We start from the raw sequence: 12,322 nt of genomic DNA, 5'->3' as shown, positions 1-12,322 counted from the left end.
CCGTCATCCACCAGCACCACCATTGACCCACCCCGTCATCCACCAGCACCACCATTGACCCACCCCGTCATCCACCAGCACCACCATTGACCTACCCCGTCATCCACCAGCACCACCATTGACCCACCCCGTCATCCACCAGCACCACCATTGACCTACCCCGTCATCCACCAGCACCACCATTGACCCACCCCGTCATCCACCAGCACCACCATCGACTTACTCCGTCATCCACCAGCACCACCATTGACCCACCCCGTCATCCACCAGCACCACCATCGACTTACTCCGTCATCCACCAGCACCACCATTGACCTACCCCGTCATCCACCAGCACCACCATTGACCCACCCCGTCATTCACCAGCACCACCATCGACTTACTCCGTCATCCACCAGCACCACCATTGACCTACCCCGTCATCCACCAGCACCACCATTGACCTACCCCGTCATCCACCAGCACCACCATTGACCCACTCCGTCATCCACCAGCACCACCATCGACCTACCCCGTCATCCACCAGCACCACCATTGACCCACCCCGTCATCCACCAGCACCACCATCGACTTACTCCGTCATCCACCAGCACCACCATTGACCTACCCCGCCATCCACCAGCACCACCATTGACCCACCCCGTCATCCACCAGCACCACCATTGACCTACCCCGTCATCCACCAGCACCACCATTGACCCACCCGTCATCCAGGGGGAGTGGGTGGAGGTGGTGGTGGCCACAGCTGGGGGCGGCCAGTCGGGTGACAGCCAGGCAACATGGCTGACGTGGGAGCTGCCCCTCTCGTGTCTTCCTGAGGCGTCATGTAACATGGGCATCACATGTCACTCATGCCCTCATATGTTGATGAGGTGTGATGTTGTCCTCACCTAGTTGTGTTGTTTGAGCTTCGGCTCTTAACCCGCCTCTCAACTGGTGTACAGATTCCTGATCCTATTGCGTTCTATGAGCCCAATGTTCCGGAAGTGTTCGGACGTCATCATTTTGAGTCGTGTGTAAACGGTTTTTCAAATATAAACAGGGTGGGGGGGGTTGGCGGGTGCATGGAATCACTTTTGTGCCATTGTTTATGAGGACGGGCTGGTAACCTTCACCCACGGACTGCTAATACAAATAATCGTCAACAGAATCTAAACCCCAAGCTAACCAACTCCTAACTATACATAACACTTTAATATAATATTTATATAATGAGTACAAACCTTATTTTAATACAGTGTTAAAAAATGATGAATACGTCTTGGAAGGGTAGGGTAGGGGGGGGGCCCGCCGCTCTAACGAGCCTAGCTTGAGGACAGGTTGAAATTCTTCTCCCACGTATTGCACATGCAACAACCCATCCTCCTGTGTTGATAGTATCTTTTGTAACTATGTAGTCGATCGTACTGATATGTAGTAATGGAGCCCCACTTAAACTACGTTTTGTACTGTTAAATTAAAAAATATTCCTAGGCTTAGTATAGCATAGTACCATGTTAGGCCTCAGGTGGCGAGTTTTAGGCCTAGGGTCGCTAGGTCAGTGATAAATGACGTTATTAGCAACATAAATACAATAACTTTAGGTTTGTCCAAATTTAATAATATAAATGTCAACTTTTTGGTGGACCATCACGACACTTTTGTGCTTTCGTCCACATGATGGTCACTTTCGTCCACATGATGGTCACTTTCGTCCACATGATGGTCACTTTCGCCCACATGATGTTCACTTTCGTCCACATGATGTTCACTTTCGTCCACATGATGGTCACTTTCTCCCACATGATGGTCACTTTCTCCCACATGATGGTCACTTTCTCCCACATGATGGTCACTTTCTCCCACATGATGGTCACTTTCTCCCACATGATGGTCACTTTCGCCCACATGCTGGTCACTATAAGTACTTTCACTGTAGGAGGCTGAGCTGTAAGAGAACCAACACATGTCACAGGCCTCATGCACTCTACACTAATGTATAATACACATTAATAGTAATTTATATGTGAAAATCATTTATGTAGTTTTTGGTTATCTTGAGGTTATCTTGAGATGATTTCGGGGCTTAGCGTCCCCGCGGCCCGGCCCTCGACCAGGCCTTTTTTTACATGTCCCCCAGGAAGCAGCCCGTAGCAGCTGTCTAGGTACCTATTTACTTATAGGTGAACAGGTACATCAGGGTGAAAGAAACTCTGCCCATTTGTTTCCGCCTCCACCGGGGCTCGAACCCGGAACCTTAGGACTACGAATCCCTAGCTCTATCCATTCAGCTGTCAGGCTGAATGGATAGAGCTAGGGTAGAATGGAATGGATAGAGCTAGCTCTTGATGCACAAAGTCTTAAAATTTTGGGAGTGTGTGTGGGTGTGCGGGAGTGTGGAGGAGCCTAGGCCGTGGATGGGCAGCTGGGTGATAAATGACTGAGGTCCAACAATTAGTGCCCAGGGATGTGTTAGGTCACCGGCCTCACTGAACCACCTGTGTGTGCTGGTTCACCCATAATGAGAACCTTCGCTGCTGGGTTCCACTGCCAACATCACTTCCCTACACGTTAATTATTTCTTGGCTTTGCCCAACGGTTAATATAGTTAAGTATATCGTAAATGGCCAAGTGTATATCCTGAAGTTGGCGTGTATAATCCGCACGAACTTAAGCCAGTTGTACAGACAGCCTGGCGATAGTTAATCTATAATGACCGGGTAATTTAGTTGGCTGAGATTGTGGCGTGGAGAGGCAGGCTGGAGCCTGGCTACACGTGCTCACATTAACCACATTTCCTCGTAAATAACAACTTGCTACACATACATTTGTAATGTCAATTCGTCAGTGAGTGTAAGACCTTCAGTTTGCCTTAAAGCAAAATCCTACAAAATGTTAAATAAGGATCAAATTAATAGGCTATGGATGACTGTTGCAGCAAATGTGTGTGCGCAACTTTCCTGTGGCGGGAGACGCCGGCCTGTGATTGGCTGGCGAGCGGGTCACGGAGCGGGTGGGGGGGGGGGGAGGTGACAGGGAAGGGGAGTGACAAGGTTGGGGGCGGGGCAGGTGGGCATCTTGTGACGGTGCTGGGTATAGTGAAGGGTGGGAGGGGGGGGGGCAGGGTGTGGTTTTGGTGGTGGGGCAGGGGGGGGTTGGTGGTGGGGCAGGGGATGGGGTTGGTGGTGGGGCAGGGTGTAGGGTTGGGGGTGAGGTAGGGGGGGGTTGGTGGTGGGGCAGGGGGAAGGGTTGGTGGTGGGGCAGGGTGTAGGGTTGGGGGTGAGGTAGGGGGGGTTGGTGGTGGGGCAGGGGATGGGGTTGGTGGTGGGGAAGGGGATGGGGTTGGTGGTGGGGCAGGGGGGAGGGTTGGTGATGGGGCAGGGGGGTGGGGTTGGTGGTGGGGCAGGGTGTGGGGTTGGTGGTGGGGCAGGGTGTAGGGTTGGGGTGAGGTAGGGGGGGGTTGGTGGTGGGGCAGGGGGGGGGGGTTGGTGGTGGGGCAGGGTGTAGGGTTGGGGGTGAGGTAGGGGGGGGTTGGTGGTGGGGCAGGGGGGGGGTTGGTGGTGGGGCAGGGTGTAGGGTTGGGGGTGAGGTAGGGGGGGGTTGGTGGTGGGGCAGGGGGGGGTTGGTGGTTGGGCAAGGTGTGGGGTTGGTGGTGAGGCAGGGTGTGGGGTTGGTGGTGGGGCAGGGCGTAGGGTTGGGGGTGAGGTAGGGGGGGGGTTGGTGGTGGGGCAAGGTGTGGGGTTGTAAGTTGTGCATTTTGGTGGGGGATGGGACACAGGGCACGGGGTATGGGACACAGGGCACGGGGTATGGGACACAGGGCACGGGGGATGGGACACAGGGCACGGGGGATGGGACACAGGGCACGGGGTATGGGACACAGGGCACGGGGGATGGGACACAGGGCACGGGGGATGGGACACAGGGCACGGGGGATGGGACACAGGGCACGGGGGATGGGACACAGGGCACGGGGGATGGGACACAGGGCACGGGGGATGGGACACAGGGCACGGGGGATGGGACACAGGGCACGGGGGATGGGGCAGGATGGGCATTTTGGGGGACCTGTGCAGTGTACTCACCTAGTTGTACTTGCGGTGGGTTTGAGCTCTGGCTCTTTGGTCCCGCCTCTCAACTGCCAGTCAGCTGGTGTACAGTGTGGGGGCATTATGGGGTGTGCTGCAGGCTGGGGGGATCAGGGGCGGGACATAGGGAGCACTGTAGTAGTAGTGCTTGGCTGGGGCAGGGGGACTTTTGGGGGGCATATTGGCCATTTTTGAGGGATCGAATAGGTTGGGATTTTTATTACTTTTTTGAGGGGGGGATGATAAACAGTGGGGTGGGAGGGTCTTGGTTGGGGAGGGGCGGGGCGTGGCCGGGAAGGGTGGTGGGGGGGCGGGGCCTGGCGGGCACGTCCCTCTCGCCTCAGCCAACCACCGCTAACTTGGCTCAGTTGTGCCCCAACCCTCGGCGTGAGTGGATGTGCGTGTCTCTTGGTTGCGTCTTGTCCCCTGCGGCACGCCGTCATACACTCGAGTGTGTCTTGTGGACTCCACACACGAGGACGAGTGTTTAGTGGAATACAATTACCTGATAGTTTTCGGGTGATCGATGTGCACATGCAGAAATAAATAAGAAAATTGTGTTAAAAATGTTTTGGGAGCTGTAGAAGTGATTTTTAACTGGCCTGTGTTTTGCGGCAATAGTAATTATTATTACATGTGATATACTTGACACCTTGGGAAGTAACTTGGTCCAGAGGCCCTCAAACTGGGAAATAACTTCGCCCCGAGGCCCTCACACTGGGAAGTAGTTACCAGTAAGACATTTGACCCACTCGGGTGGTTTAATGCTGATATCGAGACATTTCAAGATTTGTCTACAAGAAAGGTAAGTTAAGAGCCTTTTAGAGCGACAGTTTTTTTTATATTTACAAGAATTGTTACATTTTTGTACAGGTTGTGTTAGGGGAGTGGAGGGTAGGCCTACGTGACCTCGGGCAAGGTAGGCCGGCCCCTCTGTCAAGCCTCTCATTGATTATTCTTTTACTAAAGCATGTCAGTCGTAAATACTGGTAGGTGGAACAGTGTCAGGTGGAACACTGTGTCAGGTGGAACACTGTGTCAGGTGGAACACTGTGTCAGGTGGAACACTGTGTGTCAGGTGGAACACTGTGTGTCAGGTGGAACACTGTGTGTGTGTCAGGTGGAACAGTGTGTGTGTGTCAGGTGGAACAGTGTGTGTCAGGTGGAACAGTGTGTGTGTCAGGTGGAACAGTGTGTGTGTCAGGTGGAACAGTGTGTGTGTCAGGTGGAACAGTGTGTGTGTGTCAGGTGGAACAGTGTGTGTGTGTCAGGTGGAACAGTGTGTGTGTGTCAGGTGGAACAGTGTGTGTGTGTCAGGTGGAACAGTGTGTGTGTGTGTCAGGTGGAACAGTGTGTGTGTGTGTCAGGTGGAACAGTGTGTGTGTGTCAGGTGGAACAGTGTGTGTGTGTCAGGTGGAACAGTGTGTGTGTGTCAGGTGGAACAGTGTGTGTGTGTCAGGTGGAACAGTGTGTCAGGTTAACACTGTGTGTCAGGTGGAACAGTGTGTGTGTCAGGTTAACACTGTGTGTCAGGTTAACACTGTGTGTCAGGTGGAACAGTGTGTGTGTCAGGTGGAACAGTGTGTGTCAGGTGGAACAGTGTGTGTGTCAGGTGGAACAGTGTGTGTGTCAGGTGGAACAGTGTGTGTGTCAGGTTAACACTGTGTGTCAGGTGGAACAGTGTGTGTCAGGTGGAACAGTGTGTGTGTCAGGTGGAACAGTGTGTGTGTCAGGTGGAACAGTGTGTGTGTCAGGTTAACACTGTGTGTCAGGTTAACACTGTGTGTCAGGTGGAACAGTGTGTGTCAGGTGGAACAGTGTGTGTGTCAGGTGGAACAGTGTGTGTGTCAGGTGGAACAGTGTGTGTGTCAAGTGGAACAGTGTGTGTGTCAAGTGGAACAGTGTGTGTGTCAAGTGGAACAGTGTGTGTGTCAGGTGGAACACTGTGTGTCAGGTGGAACACTGTGTGTCAGGTGGAACACTGTGTCAGGTGGAACAGTGTGTGTCAGGTGGAACAGTGTGTGTCAGGTGGAACACTGTGGCAGGTGAAACACTGTGTGGCAGATGGAACATTGTGTGTGGGGCAGGTGGAACACTGTGTGTGGGGCAGGTGGAACACTGTGTGTGGGGCAGGTGGAACACTGTGTGGGGCAGGTGGAACACTGTGTGGGGCAGGTGGAACACTGTGTGTGGGGCAGGTGGAACACTGTGTGTGGGGCAGGTGGAACACTGTGTGTGGGGCAGGTGGAACACTGTGTGTGGGGCAGGTGGAACACTGTGTGTGTGGCAGGTGGAACACTGCCAGGTGGAACATTGTGTGGCAGGTGGAACACTGTGTGTGGCAGGTGGAACACTGAAACTCACCTAGTTATGCACGAAACACTAAGTACTCGCCTAGTTGTGCTTGCGGGGGGGTTGAGCTCTGGCTCTTTGGTCCCGCCTCTCAACTGTCAATCAACTGGTGTACAGATTCCTGAGCCTATTGGGCTCTTATCATATCTACATTTGAAACTGTGAATGGAGTCAACCTCCACCACATCACTGTCTAATGCATTCCATCTGTTAACTAGTCTAACATTGAATAAGTTCTTTCTAACGTCCCTGTGGCTCATTTGGGTATTCAGTTTCCACCTGTGTCCCCTTTTTCGCGTACACCCCGTGTTAAACAGTTTGTCCTTTTCAATCCTGTCAATTCCTCTGAGGATTTTGTAGGTAGTGATCATGTCTCCCCCATACTCTTCTGTCTTCCTGAGTCGTGAGGTGCATTTCACGCAGCCTTTCCTCTTATATCTGGGACTAGCCAGGTGGCATACCTCTGAACTTTTTCCGGCGTCGTCTTGTGCTTCACAAGGTACGGGCTCCATGCGGGGGCCGCATACTCCAGGATTGGCCTTACATATGTGATATACAAGGTTCTGAGTGATTGCTTATACAGGTTCCTCAAGGCAGTTCTGATGTTAGCTAGCCTTGCCTACGCCACAGATGTTATTCTTTTTATGTGGGCTTCAGGAGACAGGTTTGGCGTGATATCAAATCCTAGATCTTTCTCTGTCAGTTTCATGAAGTACTCCATCTCCCATTCTGTATCCTGTGTCTGGCCTGTTTCCACTGCCTAATCTCATTACCTTACATTTACTCGGGTTAAACTTAAGTAGCCATTTGTTAGACCATTCATTCAGTTTGTCTAGGTCCTCTTGTAGCCTCCTATTATCTTTCTCTGTCTTAATCCTCCTCGTGATTTTTGCGTCATCAGCAAACAATGAGAGGAACGATTCTATACCCCAGGGAGATCAGAAACAGTATAGGTCCATGTACTGAACCCTGCGGGACTCCACTGGTGACGCCTTGCCACTCCGAGACCTCACCCCCTCAGTGACTCGCTGTCTTCTGTTGCTTAGGTACACCTTTATCCAATGGAGTACCTTCCCTTTCACACCCACCTGCATCTCCAGCTTTTGCACAGCCTCTTATGTGATACTATTTCAAAGGCTTTCTGGCAATCCAAAAATATGTAGTCTGCCCACCCCTCTTTCTTGCCTGATTTTTGTTACCTGGTCATAGAATTCAATTAATCGAGTGAGGCAGGACTTGCCATCCCTGAACCCATGTTGATGTTGTGTTACAAAGTTCCTTCGCTCCAGATGTTCCACTAGCTTTTTTCGCACAATCTTCTCCATCAGTTTGCATGGTATGCAGGTTAGGGACACTGGCCTGTAGATCAGTGCCTCCTGTCTATACCCCTTCCTGTATATCGGGGCTACATTAGCCGTCTTCCAAATTTTCGGCAGTTCCCCTGTTACCAGTGATTTGTTATACACTATGGAGAGTGGTAGGCACAGTTCTTCTGCTCCTTCCTTTAGGAAACAAGGAGAGATTCCGTCTGGGCCTATAGCCTTTGTTACATCCAACTCTAGCAAGAGCTTCCTTACATCCCCAGTGGTAATCCCAAACTCTTCTAATGGTGCCTGGTTAACTATTCCTTCTCTAATCTCTGGAACTTCTCCTTGCTCTAATGTGAAGACCTCCTGGAATTTCTTATTCAGTTCCTCGCACAGTTCCTTGTCGTTTGTAGTGAATCTGTCTGCCTCCTCAGTTTCATTACCTGTTCCTTAACTGTTGTTTTTCTCCTGATGTGGCTGTGCAGTAATTTAGGTTGAGTATTTGCCTTACTTGCGATGTCATTTTCATATTGCTCTTCTGCCTCTTCTCACGCTGATATATTCATTCCTGGCACTCTGGTATCTTTCTCTGCTCTCAAGTGTCCTGTTATTTCTATAGTTTCTCCATGCTCTTGTACGTCGTTACTTAGCTTGACTACATCTCAGATTAAACCATGAGTTACTTATCACAATTTAATTTTTTCCCATTTGGACCGGGACGAACTTGACTGCTGCCTCCTTACACTTCTGCGTGATGTAGTCCATCATGTCTTGGGCCGTCTTTCCCCTGAGCTCTGTTTCCCGTGTGTGTGTGAGGTGGAACACTACGTGTGTGTATGTGTCAGGTGGAACACTGTGTATGTGTCAGGTGGAACACTGTGTGTGTGTGTGTGTGTGTGTGTGTGTGTGTGTGTGTGTGTGTGTGTGTATTCACCTAGTTGTGTTTGCAGGGGTTGAGCTTTGCTCTTTCGGCCCCCCTCTCAACTGTCAATCAACTAGTGGACAGATTATTGAGCCTATTGGGCTCTATCAAATCTACATTTGAAACTGTGTATGGAGTCAGCCTCCCACATCACTGTTTAATGCATTCCATTTGTTAACTACTCTGACACTGAACAAATTGATTCTAATGTCTCTGTGGATCATTTGGGTACTAAGCGTCCACCTGTGTACCCTTGTTTATGTTCCACCCGTGTTAAATACTTTGTCCACCCTTTGTCTTTGACGCGGGGACACTAAAAAAAAAAGCCCTGAAATCATCTCGAGATAACCCTGTCAATTCCCCTGAGAATTTTGTAGGTGGTTATCATGTCTCCCCTTATTCTTCTATCTTCCAGGGACGTGAGGTTTAGCTTCCTTAGCCTTTCCTGGTAGCTCATACCTTTCAGTTCTGGGACTAGTCTGGTGGCATACCTCTGAATCTTTTCTAAATTTGTCTTGTGTTTAACTAGGTATGAACTCCAGGCTGGAGCTGCATACTCCCAAGAGAAAGTTTCCCAAGTCGTAGTTCTTCCCAGTTTTTGTCTATTAAATAATATGCAATTTAAAGATCACTTTTACTCCAATTTGCAAGGTAAAATACTATATTTATATACATAGTTTATATAATTATCTAAAAACCAATTTTTCATATCACAGAGCATGAGCCGTAAACCCCAAATGCTATACTTGATCCTACCTCGCAAGAACTTCAATATTTTGTCTACTGAGTAACCCTCCTGCCTGCTTATCCACTCCCAGTAACCCTTCTGCCTGTCTATCCACACATAGTGGCTATGGGGCTGGGTGGCTGAGTGGACAGCGCTCTAGACTCGTGGATCTAGGGACCGGGGTTCGATCCTCGCACCCAGCGGAGACAGATGGGTATAGTTTCATTAACCCTGATGCACCTGTTACCTAGCAGTAAATAGGTAACTGGGAGTTAGACAGCTGCCACGGGGCTGCTTCATGGGGTGTGTGTGTGTGGAGGAAAATAAAAAAATAAAAAAATAATAGTAGTTAGTAACAGTTGATGATTGACAGTTGAGAGGCGGCCCGAAAGAGCTAATCCCCGCAATCACAACTAGGTGAATACAGTAACCCTTCTGCCTACTTATTCACACATAGTAACCCCCCCCCCTGCCTGCCTATCCACACACAGTAACCCTCCTGCCTGCCTATCCACACACAGTAACCCTCCTGCCTGCCTATCCACACACAGTAACCCTCCTGCCTGCCTATCCACACACAGTAACCCTCCTGCCTGCCTATCCAAACACAGTACCAAACGTAACGCCAGTATAGCCTAACTTCGATTTTATCCTCCGACTGCAACAATCGGTGACGCCTCGGTGTCACCGTCCCTCAACTCTTGTTAATTTTTACTAACGGGTGTCGTTATTATTTGTGGCCGTGCTCTTTGACACCAAATTCAGCTAATGGCGAGTGATGGAAATACCAACACGAAAGCCTTGATACTCATCTCATTTAGGCTATTGCTCATTTGGGAAAGCAAGTCCTTGTGTATGCTTTATTACAACCTGTTTTAAAGTTGTCTGGTTAGGCCTACGAGTTATCGAATTTTATCGTGTAATATTTTAAGAAGGCACCACAGGATGAAACCAGCGGGATTTCTTCCTATTAAGGGGGTGTTGCACATCATTAAAATCTTTGAAACGTGCTAAGTTGGTCACAAAACGCATGGAATTACAGCGTCTACGTTACCCTGAATAAAATGGGTTCAGAACAGGGCACTCTTGCCTCACAATTGCTTGACCACTGACATGGCCTTATCTGCCATAGACGACGGCCAAAACGCTGTTATAATATACACATATTTTGCAAAAAGTTTTCGAGAAATGACACACAATGCGATCAAAAGAAATTACTGGCAAAATAGGAAGATGGCTCTTCAATTTCCCAACGAACAGAACCCAATGTGTAAAAGTTAACAAAATAAAGTCCTGATCATCCACCGTGAAAAGCTGTCCCCCCCCCCCCCCGGGTTCTGTGGTTGTTCCAGTACATTTTCTTATTCACATATCGGACTTAGACAAAGACAAACTAGGTATAGTACCGCTTCATAATTTGCAGAGGACACTTAATATTTTCACGAGAGCAGACAACATACGAGGATACAGCAAGCCTTCAGTCTGATGTAAATCAGGCCTTTCAATGGGCACATAAAATATGATGTTTAAGGAGATACGTTGCAACTCCTGCGCTGTGGCCGGGGGAACGAAAATATGAAGTTGTAAACAGCACATAAAACAGTCAACTCACACTATAGAACGAAAGAGTAGTGTTAAACATCTGGGAGTAATCGTTGTGGTAGAACACAACAATGCAGCTGTCACAATTGCAAGAGAAATTACAGTTTGGACAACAAGAACTTATCAAACAAGAGATGAGATGCTTTAAGACAATACTGTTCTCTAGGATGTTGTATAATAATTGCTGACCCGGGGGCTGTATTTATCAAGCAGTTACACAAGTACTAATGAACCTGTACATTTCTCAATTTTTGGCGTCTTAGCTTACATTTAAATAGTTTGAGCATATATTAAATAGCTTGAGCTCCGAGGAACCATGAGGCTGTTTATAACAACAACATTTGACTGGGACGTTTTGATGATCGCAAACTGTTTAATATATGTAAACAAAGCCGTCAAAGATTAAGAAAAGGTTTAAGTACAGGTTCGTAAGTACTTACGTAACTTATTAATGAATTCAGACCCCGAAGTGCGTGACAAGATCCATCCAAACTCGATAAACACATCCATAGGATACCTGATCAACCAGACTGCGATTCATGCGTCACAACCGTATCCAACAGTCTGGTAGACGAGACTACCAGCCAGGAGGTATTGGGAATCTGGGTCGCAGGAACGTGATGCGGAACATGTCGCAGAATAAGTGATGCTGCCCAATACTGTCACTATGGCAGTATGTGTACTTGCAAGATGGGTAACGCTGCCCAATACTGTCACTATGGCAGTATGTGTACTTGCAAGATGGGTAACGCTGCCCAATACTGTCACTATGGCAGTATGTGTATTTGCAAGATGGGTAACGCTGCCCAATACTGTCACTATGGCAGTATGTGTATTTGCAAGATGGGTAACGCTGCCCAATAAATTCGCCCTATGCGACTTGTTTTTAAGAACATATTTCATTAAAAAAAATCCAGGGGGGGGGGAGCTCATGTCCACTGATAGGCAGCGATTTGAACAGTGTTTGTAGAGCATGGGATGCTCTCGGACGCAGGTTCAAATCCTCGTCACGGCCCTTGTGGATTTGTTCAGTGTTTGTTGAGTATCTAGTGCGGTGATTCCCAACCATTTTGGACTCACGGCCCTATTTCTAATACTCAAAAGACCTGCTACCCTTACCACACTTTCATAATTGAAAAAATGCCTAATCAGGATTCTCAATGCATGTCAATTCTCATGTATATCACCCTAGTTCAGGTTGTATGGTGCTGAGAAGTGGTTCAACAAAGGTGATGGATATTCCTTTCATCGGTTTTTGGAGGCTAAGTGTTACCCGCACTCTGGGACAACTTGCTCTCTCAGACCAATCAGTTTTTTGTAATTATTTATATATATATATATATAT

General features: G+C 48.9%; 1 protein-coding gene across 1 annotated transcript in view; it reads left to right on the top strand.

Annotated features, from left to right (window-relative positions):
* Positions 1–4,422: 4,422 nt before the first annotated feature.
* The window catches only part of LOC123760066 (fibroblast growth factor receptor 4), a gene marked incomplete in the record, with an annotated part of 132,807 nt that continues 124,907 nt past the window's right edge, over positions 4,423–12,322 (top strand). The window contains 1 exon segment of the mRNA XM_069325283.1: positions 4,423–4,872.

Source organism: Procambarus clarkii, chromosome 16, assembly GCF_040958095.1.
Source record: "Procambarus clarkii isolate CNS0578487 chromosome 16, FALCON_Pclarkii_2.0, whole genome shotgun sequence".
In the NCBI taxonomy this organism is placed as follows: Eukaryota; Metazoa; Arthropoda; class Malacostraca; order Decapoda; family Cambaridae; genus Procambarus; species Procambarus clarkii.
This window is presented reverse-complemented; position numbering and strand designations above follow the sequence as displayed.